The 13,841-nt window shown below is 42.3% G+C and overlaps 1 pseudogene; it reads left to right on the top strand.

The window, feature by feature from the left end:
* The first annotated feature begins 13,338 nt into the window (after nucleotides 1-13,338).
* LOC149431425 (U6 spliceosomal RNA) lies at nucleotides 13,339-13,437 on the top strand (annotated as a pseudogene).
* Nucleotides 13,438-13,841: the final 404 nt, after the last annotated feature.

Genomic DNA, 13,841 nt, shown 5'->3' with positions numbered 1-13,841 from the left:
TTCTTGTACATGCGAAGTGGGCACCTGGCTGTGAAGCAGCAAGCTGTCACAGCTGGGTACCCACACTAAAGATGCCGGTGCCAGGGCTCTACACCCTTGAGAGGAGTTTCGGGAAAACCTCCCCATACTATATCTCTTCCTGAAAATTGCATATGGCACAGTAATGCTCATTGTGTGTTTACGAAGACTGGTTATTCTGCATATATGTTATAAAGCTTTTCATCTGGAATTTTTACATTCTTCTCTGTATTACACTCACCATGTCAAACAGTTTATGTTTGAATCTCATTTGTATTGTTTTTGCATTTTTTCAATAAAGCACTCCTACTTTGTAAAAAAAAAACAAAAAAACAACAGTTCTGTACCTTGGGCAGACACCCTAAAGCTTAAATGCAAAAACAGCACTTGCAATCACTTCATTTATAAATACATCATAACAATATTATTTTTATGGTTTGTTCGGGCATATGCTTTTATGTGATCTGCAGATAATGTCTAATCACATAGTTAAACAAACCCCACAAATGAAAAAATTATGTTTTTATCATTTCATAAATACTGCATCTATATAACCCATTATCACCATTAGTTTACCCTAATACATCCTATTTTTTTTCTTTTCATTATAAATGGGACAAATTATGGATAGGGTGGTTTAGAACTAATGCTGGCTAAACTAAAAAACTTTTTAAATTTTTTTTTATTTATTTGATTTATTTTATTTTTAGATACAAATACATAAAAAATAACACAAAACAATTTGCAATGGAATATTGCCAAAAAAGTCTTGCACATCCTGAAAAACTAAGATATATGGATTACTTCATATCATAAGTAATAACAAATCTGTTGCTGAATTTTTAGGTCCATAATTAACAGCTTCCTGACCGCCCTATAGCAGAACTACTGGTACAGGGCAGAAGGGCGGCGCAAAATCAAGCATATATATGATTTTGTATTTCCGGGTAGGGGGTACGTGTGCACACGCTGCCATTAGCAGCTACAGCTGTCGATCACCGGGTCCCGGCCAGAGATTCCACACCAGCACCCGACGATTTGCGAGGAACACTGACAGGGGAGAAGTCTGTATGTAAACAATACAGGTCTCTCTCTTGTCAGCATCAGCTGCTTTGAATTGTTCTGCATAGGATTCTTTCACAGTAAAACAGCACACAGCACATAACATGAAATACACACCGCACACAGTTAACCCTTTGATCGCCCCAGATGTTAACCCCTTCTTGCCCAATGTCATTATTACAGTGTCAGTGTTTTTTATCAGCACTGATCACTGTATTAGTGTCACTGGGGATGTCAGTGACAGTCAGTTCCCACCCAGTGTCAGAATGCCTGCCGCAGTCCCGCAGTACCACTATAAGTCGCTGTCACTGCCATTACTAATATAAAAAAAAAATTCCAGTATATATACTGCCATTTGTAGATGCTATAACTTTCATGTAAACCAATTAATTTACACATATTGGGATTTTATTTAGCAAAGACATGTAGCAGAATACATTTTGGCCTAAATTTATGATAAAATTTGATTTTTTTTATTTTTTTACTGGTTATTTTTAATAGCAAAAAGTCAAAAATATTTTTTTTTTCCAAATTCACATTCTTTTTTTGTTTATAGTGCAAAAAACATTAATCCCCTGCATTGCACAAAAAGGATCTTTGATCCTGTCTTCTCTGATCCTCCCCTTCTTTCACATTCCCCATTTCATCTCTTAATAGAACAGAGCCTTGGGGACACTCTGCACATGCTCAGTTTGTCATATACTGCTAGAAAGTTTTTGCTTTTTCTTAGTAGGGTGCATGTAAACAGCACAGGTCCAATCAGCACTGCCCAGAGGGTCAGGGATTTTGCAATCTCATAGGGCAGTGAGAGGAGAATGAAAACTCCTCCTACAATCTTCAACCAGTGCTCAGCTGAACACTGATAGAAGACACAGGACTGCTCTAACTGCTGATAAGAAAATATATTTAGTAGTTTATTTACTAAAATAATTGCATTTACATGTTTTGTGTAGTGTGGGAGATCAGATATAGTGAATGCAGTGTCCTGGGTTTAGTAACACTTTAAAATGTTCACATTTCTTTGGTCTATGGGAGATGAAGACCAGTGTGTCAAAATAAAGTCAAACTATTATTTTGTGTATACTGACTCTCACTAGTAATGTGTAATTTTTAAAAAAGTCTCCAATTTAGGGCTAACTTTACATATACACATTGTGGTAACATGCATTTTACCGCCTGTTACTGCAACATAACACACAGGCCCGGACTGGCCATAGTGCACACCGGGCATTTGTCAGATGGACTGGGGCTGCCTGGATAGGAGGGGCTGCCGGCCGGCACATAGAGGAACCAATCCGTGCATTTTTTGGTTCCTCTATGAGTCACCCGGCTGCCCCTCCTATCCATCTCATGCTGCTGTGGGCTCCTGTATGCTCCCCCACAGCCGCTCCCTCCCCTCATCTCCTGCAGTGCTGCTGCTGGGTTCTCCCCTCCCCACAGCTTCTGTCAGCATATTCTGTCTCCAGTACTGACAGTCCTTTTTTACCTTCTTTCTTTCCCTCCTTCTTGCCCTCCTTCCTTATTTCTCTCCCTCTTTCTTCCCCTCCTTTTTTTCCCCTCCTTCATTTTTTCCCTCTTTCTTTCTTTCTTTTTCTTTCTTTCTTTCTTTCTTTCTTTCTTTCTTTCTTTCTCTCTTTCTCTCTCTCTTTCTCTCTCTCTTTCTTTCTCTCTTTCTTTCTCTCTTTCTTTCTCTCTTTCTTTCTCTCTTTCTTTCTTTCTTTCTTTCTTTCCCTTTTTCTTTTCCTCCTATAGTGTGTGTGTGTAGCTGATCACATGGTAAAAGGCTGCTGTAATTAGCCCTTTACCCCGATCTGTGATCCACTGTGTCAAAGGCACACAGTGGTCACAGAGAGCTCCCGATGGCCGAGTAGATGGATGTACAGGGACACCTTCCCAGAATTGGAGAGCCAGGCTGTAGCCGTATATCGGCTATAGCATGGTGGGGAAGTGGTTATTGAATATCCATACTGAGACCTGTTTATGGAGAGGACAAGTCTGAAGGTTTGGTATTCTCCAAGTATGACAAAAGATGTACCACTCTCAACTTACAAGTTAAATGGTGACCTGGCTTTGGTAAATTTGCTTCTACAAGTATGTATATATTATTATTATAATACAGGACTTATATGGCGCCAACAGTTTGCGCAGCACTTTACAATATAAAGCAAGACAGTACAGTTACAATACAATCAAAACAAGAGGATTAAGAGAGCACTACTCATAAGAGTTTACAATCTATTAGGACGGGGCAAGTGGTACAAAGGTTTATAACTGTGAGGGATGAGCTGATGGAAGTGATAAATGTTTATTCAGAGGAGTGATAGGCTTCCCTGAAGAGATGAGTTTTCAAGGATTGCCTAAAGGAAGCCAGAGTAGGTAATAGAGGGCATATTGAGGTAGAAAGTTCCAGAGGATGGGAGAGGCTCGGGCAAAGTCCTGGAGATGAGCATGGGTGTCAGGGCTCCGGGGTGAGACCAGAGGTATGTGAACTGACGCAGGGAAACGCAGGCTTCAGATAAGTTATAAACAATATAATTTATTAAAGACTAACAATACAAACATAAACGCAGTGCAATACTAAAACATAACACAGTGCAAATGAACCAAACCAAACCACCCACAGATAACAGTACATACAATGCAAGCGTCGTCAGGCAGGCCGGGTCAATAACAATCGGGCAGGTAGGTACAGGGGGTCAGGCAGAGAATGGTCGGGGTCACAAGCCAGGGATAAAACAGGAGAAGTCAGCAGAGGTCCGGATCAGGCAGGGTCAGCAACGAATCAGACAGAGACAGGGACAGGAACAGGAACAGGAACAGGGATGCAGGAACAAGATACAGGGGCCCAGGAAAAACACACACCAAGGCAGAGACTGCAGGTCTGGCCATCCCTTAAATACACCTGCATAATCAACTTCAGGTGTTTGGCTGGCTGCAGGGTTGAGTCTCTGATTGCTGGGAACACCTGCTGGCCAGCCCTGGTACTGCAGCCCACAAGGCAGGTGAGTCCCACCATTACTGGCAAGTCCATTCCTGACAATGGGAGTAGGAGACAAGGAAGCTTGAGAGCAGGAGATCATGAGAGGAGGGGAGAAGATGGTTTGGGTGATACTTGGAGACAAGATTGGTGATGTAGCTCGGGGCAGAGTTGTGGATGGCTGTGTATGTTGTTACTATTTCAAACTATCCACTACAGATTCTATGAATGAAACAAGATCTACAAACAGATCCCATGTAATAGAAAGGAATTCTATGCTGGTGTGTGTGTGTTTATTTTATTTGTATTGTTTTTACTGTATTTATGAAATGGGAGATGAATGCAATATGATAAGGGGAAGTAATCTCTATCCATTTAGTCTACAAATGGAGGTACTAATTCATTGTCTTTCTTATATCTTCAAGAAGGATAAAGGTTGACTACCTGCCCCCTGATGAAGTCACCTTCAAAACATGTTGGGCGTTGCATGGTGGGAGACAAATTCTGTTGAAGAAAGGTACCATTACTTTCTGACAGTTCCTAAATTCTATTAAACTCTCCGAAACTCTGCTAAACACCAGTGCCCAGCATTTAGTAGAGATTTCTATTCACTGGTCATTAAGGAGAGGGCTGGGAAGCTGGCTGCTGTGTCCTTAACAATGGATGAGTCATCAGCTGTACAGCTGAATGTATAAATAAGTAAGGAGTGGGGCCATCCGGTGACATCACCGGGAGACCCTGCCCCTTGTACCATCACCGACTTGGGGCATGTTGGGCCCTGCCCCTTATTTGTTTAAGAGCTGTCAGACAGCAGAGCTGCCAGACGGTAGGAGCCTTTGTTGGGACCAGAGTTTTTTGGGGGGGTTTTCAGGTCGGTGGTAGTGGCATCGTGTTTGACGATGGATCTACACCGGACGACAATTTTGAAAGAATTTAATTTTTTTAATAAAGGACTTATCAAAAACTTTTTATTTAGTTTTTACACTTTTTTGGTGAATGAGTAGGGGTACTGTGTATCACCTACTCATTCACATGGAGGGGGCCAGGATCCCCTTGTTAAACAGGGCTTCCAGATTCCAATAAGCCCCCGGCCCACTGGCCAAGGTTGTGGTGAAGAGGCTCTTGTCCTCATCAACATGGGGACAAAGTGCTTTGGAGGGGTCCCCCTGCCCCAAAGTAACCCCCTTCATGTTGAGGGCATGTGGCCTGGTATGGTTCAGGGGAGGGGGGGCTCGCTTCTCTCCCCTCTTTCCTAACCTGTCGGGCTGCATGCTCGGATAAGGGTCTGGTATCAATTCTGGGGGGGCACACATTTTGTTTTTTATTTTGGGCCTGGTATAGATAGACACCATTTATTTCACATATTTTTAATTTGCCAGCAATGCTTTTTTTTTACATGCAGCTGTCAGTGGGGAATCCCACTGACAGCTGATGACTCATCCGTTGTTAAGGATATGGCGGCCGGCTTCCTGGCCCTCTCCTTAACAATAGTGGCCTCACTTCTTAACGCTGAAGCTACTACATGTAGCTTACACACTAGGCTAAACACTGCTAAAAGCTGGCAGAAAATGCTGAAACATAAGCGTTTTTTGTCCAGTGTTTCTAAAGTAATGTTTAGCTTTTCCAGTGTGCATGAAGCCTTAGTGATAAGCCTGACAAAATAAAGATTGTGCTGAGACTGAACCTGAGAGAACAAAAAGGAGCATTTGCAACTTATACCCTTATTTTGAGAGTGTGTATGGGACGTAAGCTCGTTTGATGCCTTTCAATACCATACATCTCATTGGCAGCAATAGGGTTAAGCAGATTTTGCAAGTACATATTGCAGATATACTGTACATTCTTGAAGGTCATGAGACAATAACACTAACACACTAGTCATAATGGGGTAGAAATAGGTCCTAAATGCTCTTTCTGCATGTTCCTAATTGGAGACATCTATTAAATTAAATCTAAAATGCTCCAGAAAATTCTGGATTAAAAAAAATTAAACACCGCTGGGGCTGTAATCATATAAAACAAATGTCTATTTAGCAAAACTATGTTAAAGAAAAGGAAATACGCTTTGATAGGGTTGTTCTCACAGAATGACAATTAGCTAAGGCTGCTTCAAAAGTTTTCCCAGAGGTAGTATTTACAAAGAAACATGTGCCACTTTACCCCTGGAGAAGGCTATCATCCTGTCAATATGTACTTCTTTATCACAATATCAAGATTTGATTTTCTAAACAGTTTCAAAAGCTCAGAACTCCTTTACCTTACATTACAAAGCTATGAAAATGTAAAACACTGGTTGCAAGGAGAGATTTAAAAAGCATATGAACATGTCTTGCAAACCTTGTTATATGGGAGATATATTCATTTTTTGGTTATTCAGGGACCCAAATGATTCTGAAATTCCTATTTGGCATGATTGCTGGTGATGGGGCTGCACTGATAAGCAGGGTACCGGTGAGACTGCACCGATGATCAGGGCGTTGTGTATTGGGGTAAAACACTATACTCACTGTGCCCCTCACAGATCCGATTCTTCTTCCTTCACACACGGTCTCTGTGTGACGAAAGGAGAGTCCATAACCGGCAAAAAAATCAAGTCTGTTTATGCTGTGACCGCTGTGGTTGGGCGCAGCTGATCACATGGTGAAGGGCCATTGTGATTGGCTCTTTACCTGGATCTGTGATCTGCTGTGTCCAAGGCACACAATGGTCACAGAGTGCTCCCGATGCATGCCCAGGGGGCACGTAGGAGGAGAGCACATGGAAGGATGTCCAGGGACTCCCTCCCAGAGCTGAAGAGCCGTGCTGTAACAGTATATCATCTATAGCGTGGAAGGAAAGTGATTGAAGAATGTCCATACTGAAACCTGTGTATGGAGAGGACAAGTCCGAAGGTTTGTTATTCTCAAAGTTTGATGAAAGATGTACCATTCTTAACTTACAAGTTAAATGGTAAGCTGGGTAGGTAAATTTGCTTCTGCGAGAACTGATACCTGTATATTTCCAACTATCGACTACAGCTTCTATGAATGAAACAAGATCTAAGAACAGATCCCATGTAATAGAAAGGAATGCTATGATGATGTGTCCATGTAGCATGGATTTTTAAGGGCCCAAATATAACAACTTGTGGTAATGACAAAATAATACAGTTAAAAAAATTTTGAATCCACCAATAATATGTTGTGATAACAACCAAATGTACACCTTTACCGGCTGTGCTCTCACCTGGTAGGTATGACCAAACCGTTAAGTGAGGTCATATAAGGCTTGTGTCCCTTTAAATTGGACTTAGAATAGGATGGGAATGTCACTTTCCAAAGTTAGAGATCCCCTCACTTCCTTAAGACTCTTCCTCCATAGGTGTATATGCCATAAAGAGTAATAAAAACATAGTGCCTTATCTTCTTTTATTTTCAAATAATTTTTATTAAATTTTTATCATCTTAAAACAGGATAACAGCGTATAGAAACATTCAAGTGAGAGGTTTACAAAAGCAAGTTTACAAGACGTAAGATAAAAGAAGAGGTGATAGATCCCCACCATCCGGCTGGGGACCTGTTAAGTGTAATCAAGTTTACATGAGAGGTATGCTCGTGGTTCATGACCCATGTTGTAGAACGTAAAACAAAAGAAACTAGGTAGTGGTTGAGAGAAGGGGTAGGAAGAGTGGGGGAGGGAGGGAAGAGGGCACCAATGAGCTGTGAATACAGTATCCGATAGGATTTAGGACTAGTAATCAGGTGAGTGAACAATTGGGGTGTTTTAACCGAGACCAGTGTAGTATGAATTTATGATAGGTGGAGTTTCGGAGGGCCGTTCTTCGTTCCATCTCGCATTGTAGATTGATATCAGCAACGAGACGGGACAATAAGGGGGGTGACGTATTTCGCCATAGTTTAGTTATGTTTATCTTAGCTGCTGCCAGAATGTGTACAATAATAGTGCGTGAGCGTTTGGGGAATTTTTCTATCATTATATGAAGGAGGGCTAGACCAGGATTTGGGGTCATTGGTGTATCTATAATTGAAGAAATCATTTGAAACACTTTATTCCAATACGACTTGATGGATCTGCATGACCATAGCAAATGAAAGAGCGAGCCAGTTTCGCCGCAATGTCTCCAGCAGGTTTGTGGCTGTTGTGGATAGTACAGAGATAATTTGGCAGGGGTTAAATAGCATTGATGGAGAATTTTCAAATATGAATCCCAGTGGGAACTACATTTTGAGGCTTTGTATGTGATGGCGAACGTTGCTTGCCAGGATTGTGAAGTGGTTGGGAGAAGTAAAAACCTCTCCCAGTTAGTCAGGGACGACGTATGGGTTGTAAATTGTGCTTCAATTAGTAATGTATAGAAGGTGGATATTCCCTTCTTCGGGTAAATAGTCTTCTGGAAGAAATGGTGTGCGGTAGCAGGAAAGTCTATTTCGAGTGGTATGTTCGTTTTATGAAGCAAGTGGGTTACGCGCATAAAAGTGAATTGCTCCTTATCAGGAAGATGGAATCTCCTCTGGAGGGTCTGAAAAGAATCTGGTTTTTGAGTAGTATAGAGATCTTGAATATGATGTATACCGCACGCTTTCCAAGAAGTTAAGTTTAAGTGGGGGGACAAGAAGTGCAGTGATGATATGGGGGTAGGGATTCGTAGATTAGCCTTATGTGAATGCGTGTATGTCAGAAAATCATGCCAAACCATCAGAGAGGCCTGAATACATGGATGTGAATGTAGAGGACCAGTCTGAGCTATGTGGGGGGCAAAAAGTAAATCTATTAATAATCCCGGTGAGTACAAAGAGGATTCCATGATAGTCCAGGTTTTGTCTTGGGTGGGGTGCCACCAGTAGAAGAGCTGATCTAATAAGACAGCTTGGTAATAGGATTTTAAGGAGACCGGCTCCCCCTCTGAAGGGTGGGCGTATCAGGAGGTTTGTGGTACATCTAGGCCGTTTGGAATTCCATATGAATTTATTCAGAATTTTTTGAAGTGTGGAAAAAAAGGAGGAAGGTATAGAAATAGGCAGCGTGCGGAAGATATATAAAATTTTAGGCAGTATGCACATTTTGATAGTCGCTATTCTGCCTAACATAGATAAGGTAGCTGTACGTAGGCTTCTAAGCTCCTGTAGAATTATGTCAAGTAGCGGTTTAAAATTAGCTGTATAGAGTTGATTGGTATTGGCAGTCAGTTTAATCCCCAAGTAGGGAATATTGTGAGTTTCCCACTGGAAAGGGAAATGTTTTATAAGCCGGTTTTGAAGTGGAGCAGGAGTATATAAGTTTAAAATAGAAGACTTGGGTTCATTGGGACATCTGCGTAGGTTTGTATGTGAGAGCGTATTGAAGTAAGTGACTTATAAGGGTTTGTAATCATTAGAATAATGTCATCCACAAAGAGGCTAATTTTGTGTTCGTGCTTAAGAAATTTAATTCCTGAGAAACTGGAATCATTTCTGAGGTTAGATGCTAGTGGTTCAATGAGTAAAACGAAGATTATGGGGGAAAGAGGGCAGCCTTGTCTAGTTCCGTTGGAAATTTGGAACGGTTGTGAAAGTGTGCCATTGGTGAGAACTCTAGCAGAGGGTTTGGAATATAGAGATAGAATTGCAGACAACAACCAATCCGTAATTCCAAATTTTTGGAGAGTGTCATAAACTGCCAGTGAATGCGGTCAAATGCTTTCTCTGCATCCAGAGATAGGAGAAGTGAGGGTTGATTTTCTGAATCAAGGTGGTGTAGTAGTGATATAATTTGTTGAGTCGCATCGGGGGCCTGTCTACCTGGTACGAATCCTACTTGGTCAGGGTGGATTAGGGTGGGAAGATAGGGAAGCAGTCGTAGAGCTAATATCTTGGCATATATTTTTAGGTCTGTGTTGAGCAGTGAGATTAGCCTATAGTTCTGAACTAATTGGTGATCTTTACCTGGTTTTGGGATAGTAGAAATTATTGATTGTAGCATATCAGAGGGAAATTCTCCTTTAGAAGCAACGTAGTTATAAAGATCCGAAAGGTGTGGTGTGAGGGAGGGAGCAAACATTTTGTAATATTCATTAGTGAAACCGTCGTTACCTGGTGATTTGTTCAAAGGGAGTTTATTTATGGTTTTCTCGATCTCTGTGGGTGAAATCGGTACAGAGAGGGAGGCTAACTGGGAAGGAGTAATGTGGGGGAGATTGGTATGACGTAGGAAATTTTCAATCGATGGGGTTGTTGGTTGAGTCGTGTTGGGGTCGTCTTTTATATTGTAGAGAGATTGATAGTAACACGCAAACGCGTCAGCTATGTCTTGTGGGTTGGTCAATGGGGCACGTGAGATTGGGTGTTGGACCGTGGCAATTTTGTTTTTAAGCCGTTTTTGTTTGATGATTTTAGTAAGAAGAGAATTTGATTTGTTGCCTAGCGCATAGAATTGGGATTTTGTTTTTTGGAGGTACGTATCATAAGTATGTAATAGAATAGTACGTAGTGTGTTCCTATCTCGGTTTAAGACCGCGGTCGTGGTGGGGTTCGGATTTTGTTTGTTAGTGTCTTCATTCTTGCGTATAGAAGCTAGGAGTTGGTCAATTTGCAGTGACCGTTGTTTTTTAATGCGAGAATTTAGTTGGATGAGGATACCTCTCATGTAAGCTTTATATGTTAACCAAAGTGTGGTAATAGAGATATCCGGAGTGATGTTAGTTTCAAAAAAGAGGTGATGAGCATCTAAAACAAATTTTTGGTTGTCTGGGTGTTTCAGAAGTGTAGAATTAAGTCTCCAAATAGGAGGAATCGCTGACCGTCGGTGATCATCCAAAGAGACGCTGATCGGAGCATGATCGGACCAAGTTATAGTACCGATGTTGGATGAGGACACGTATTGTAGAGTCCATTTGTCAGTGACGAACATGTCAATTCTAGAGTACGAAAGATGTGGGGGTGAAAAATAGGTGTAGTCTCTCTCCGAACCATGTTGGCATCTCCAAATGTCATATAAGTCGTGGTCATGCATGAAGCGGTTGAAGTACAGGTTGGTGTGTTTCTTGTTAGAAGAGGAATCTATAAGTGAATTGCCAAGGACATTAAAGTCTCCTCCAATAATGAGTCTACCTCGTTTGTGTCGGGAAATGAGGTTGTAGAGTTTGCGGTAAAATCTGATTTGTTTACTATTCGGGCCATATACGTTCACCAAGGTATACGTAAGCTCATTAATTTGGCATATCAAGATAAGGTAGCGCCCTTGTGGGTCGATTATGGTGGAGGTGAGTTGCAAAGAGAGAGCGTCATTAACAGCGATAATAACTCAATTCTTTTTTTTATCATTCGTTGCCATGAATTGTTGAGAGAATCGGTGAAGATACAGTTTAGGGGTCTTTTCCGTGGCGAAGTGAGACATTTGTATAAAGAATAGGTCTGCTTGAGATTTTCGGATTTCTCTTGATAGCATCGATCTCTTGAAAGGGGAGTTGAGGCCTCGTACATTAAGAGAGGTGATAGTAATCATTTATAAGCTGATTTTCGGGGTAGAGGCATATTTGGGATGTTATTTGGTAATATTCTGGGTCAGAATACTTAAATCTAGTGTCAGAGATATATAGCTGGTGGTGCCATGGGAAGGGATAGGTGGAAAGGGAGAAAACAGGAGTAAAAAAACACTTACGTATAACGCAAATAACCAATGTAGCCAGGAACGCTACTGCAAAAATGGGGGAGCCAAACAGGTTTTGACCACCGGAGGGGTCATACCTATAGAAAACTTTGCAAACGAAAGTCATTAGGTATAGGCCGATTGCCAGAAATAGGAGTGTTCAGAGAGAACCTCCAGGGAAAAACATAAGCATGCGTAAACACGTTTTTGCCGCTGGGCCCTTCAAGTCGCTTCCATATTTTGGACGGAGCCAGGGTTGTTCTTCTGTGGGTCTGCAGGTAAAATGCTCCAAGCCTTAAGGAAGTCCAATCCAGCCTCCAAATTTTTAATAGTATAAATCTTGCCTTGGTGTCGCACTATTAATTTTGTTGGGAATCCCCACTGATAGGCCATACCATGATTCCTGAGCGCTTTTGTGATTGAAATCATCTTTTTCCTGTTGGAAAGTGTGGCCTTGGACAAATCAGCATAGAGACGCAGATTCGCATGAGAGGGTGGGAGTGGAGGTGGGTTTCTAGCCGCCATCATAATTCTCTCTTTAACGTGGTAGAAGTGTATGCGGACGAGCACATCTCTAGGGATGGATGCTGACAGGAATGAAGGCTTAGGAAGTCGATGTGCTCGATCGATCGTGGCCTCTACTTCAGAGAGCGTTGGGATTAAAAGCTTTAGGAAGTGTTGCAAATATGGCAGCAGTGCATCGGTAGACACTGTTTCTGGGACCCCTCTGAGTTTGATATTGTTACGGCGCGATCGGTCCTCCATGTCAGCCAATTTTAAATTAATTTGTTCGATGTCCGATACATGGTCTGTGTGAGCATCAATCAAATCATTGTGTCAGCTATATTGGTCTCAATATGGAGGATTCTGTGTTCCTGTCTTTGCACCAAGGCAGTAATTTGGGTTAATGGCGCAGATATATCATTATGTAAAGTTTGACGCAGTGATGTTAGCATGTTCTTCATGCAGATTTCGGTCAGAGGTTGGTCAGATGCTGGGAATGCGTCTATGTCAGGCAAGGAGGAATGTGATGGCTGAGGTGGGACGTTTATGGCTTGGCAGGAGTCATCAGGGTCACTCTCTAGCCGTGGCCGTGATTTAGCTGGGCTGCAGGTCGTGGGTGACAGTGGGGGTGACAACTCACCAGGGTCCCCTGGGTAAAGCTGGTGGTGCAGCCTGGGATCCGCGCTCTGGGACCTGTAGTCCTCCTCCTGGCCATTGCAGCCTCCCCGCATGTCCGTATGGCGGCCGCCATCTTGGTTTCCCTGCATAACAGCCGGGAAGAAGTTTGTTAATTTCCCTGGCTGCCCCGGGCTCTTTTTCCTGCGGGGCATGTCTAGTGGGCTGCGGGCACACTACGGGAGCTGCCGTGTGCTCTTAGTTTTCCCTGGGGTCTGAGTGAGCCGCTTCAATGCTGGCGGGTGAACGGAGCGGGAACTATCGCGCGTCCATCCTCGAGCCGGCCGCGCATGTGCCCCCGCCTTATCTTCTTTTAAAACATTCATCAAATAAATAGTGCACTCACATGTAATTGTAGTTAAAATCACTTTAAACCACTTAAAAATCAATCCACAGTGTGCATTTGAAATCCGTGCTGTGTACTTGCTGTGTGTTGCCTGTCTCCTTAAGCGTTGCAATGGCAGAGCCCCTCCCCTTTGTGCTTCGGCAGCACATATACTAAAATTGGAACAATACAGAGAAGATTAGCATGGACCCTGCACAAGGCTGACACAAAAGGGAGGGGATCTGCTGTCACGACGCTTAAGGAGCCCGCTAAACATGTCCGCTCACATGTAGTCTCTCATGCAGCGATCACCTGTAAGCAGACTGCATTTACGTGTGATCAGCCGGGATTCGATTCAGGAGCTGGCAGCTATCCTTTACTCTCAATGGGATTGCCTCCCACAGCTAGTTGTTGGAACCCCTGCTGGGGTTCTTACATGTAATCATTCCCCGGTGTGAATGTAGCCTTATGGTACTCAGATAAAACTTTTTAAACATTATAAAATCTATCAAGTCTTTTCTTGGTACCCTAGAGTCCACTATTACACTCAAGAAAACACTACAGCTCCTTGCATGTTCTTGGTTTGCAGAGCTCTACAGTAATATATTTCCAACTCCTATACAGTTTTTAACCTATTTATAACTGATATAGAAATT

This window comes from Staurois parvus, unplaced genomic scaffold, assembly GCF_062004578.1.
Source record: "Staurois parvus isolate SC_StPar_1 unplaced genomic scaffold, SC_StPar_1.0 ptg002266l, whole genome shotgun sequence".
Lineage (NCBI taxonomy): Eukaryota > Metazoa > Chordata > Amphibia > Anura > Ranidae > Staurois > Staurois parvus.
This window is presented reverse-complemented; position numbering and strand designations above follow the sequence as displayed.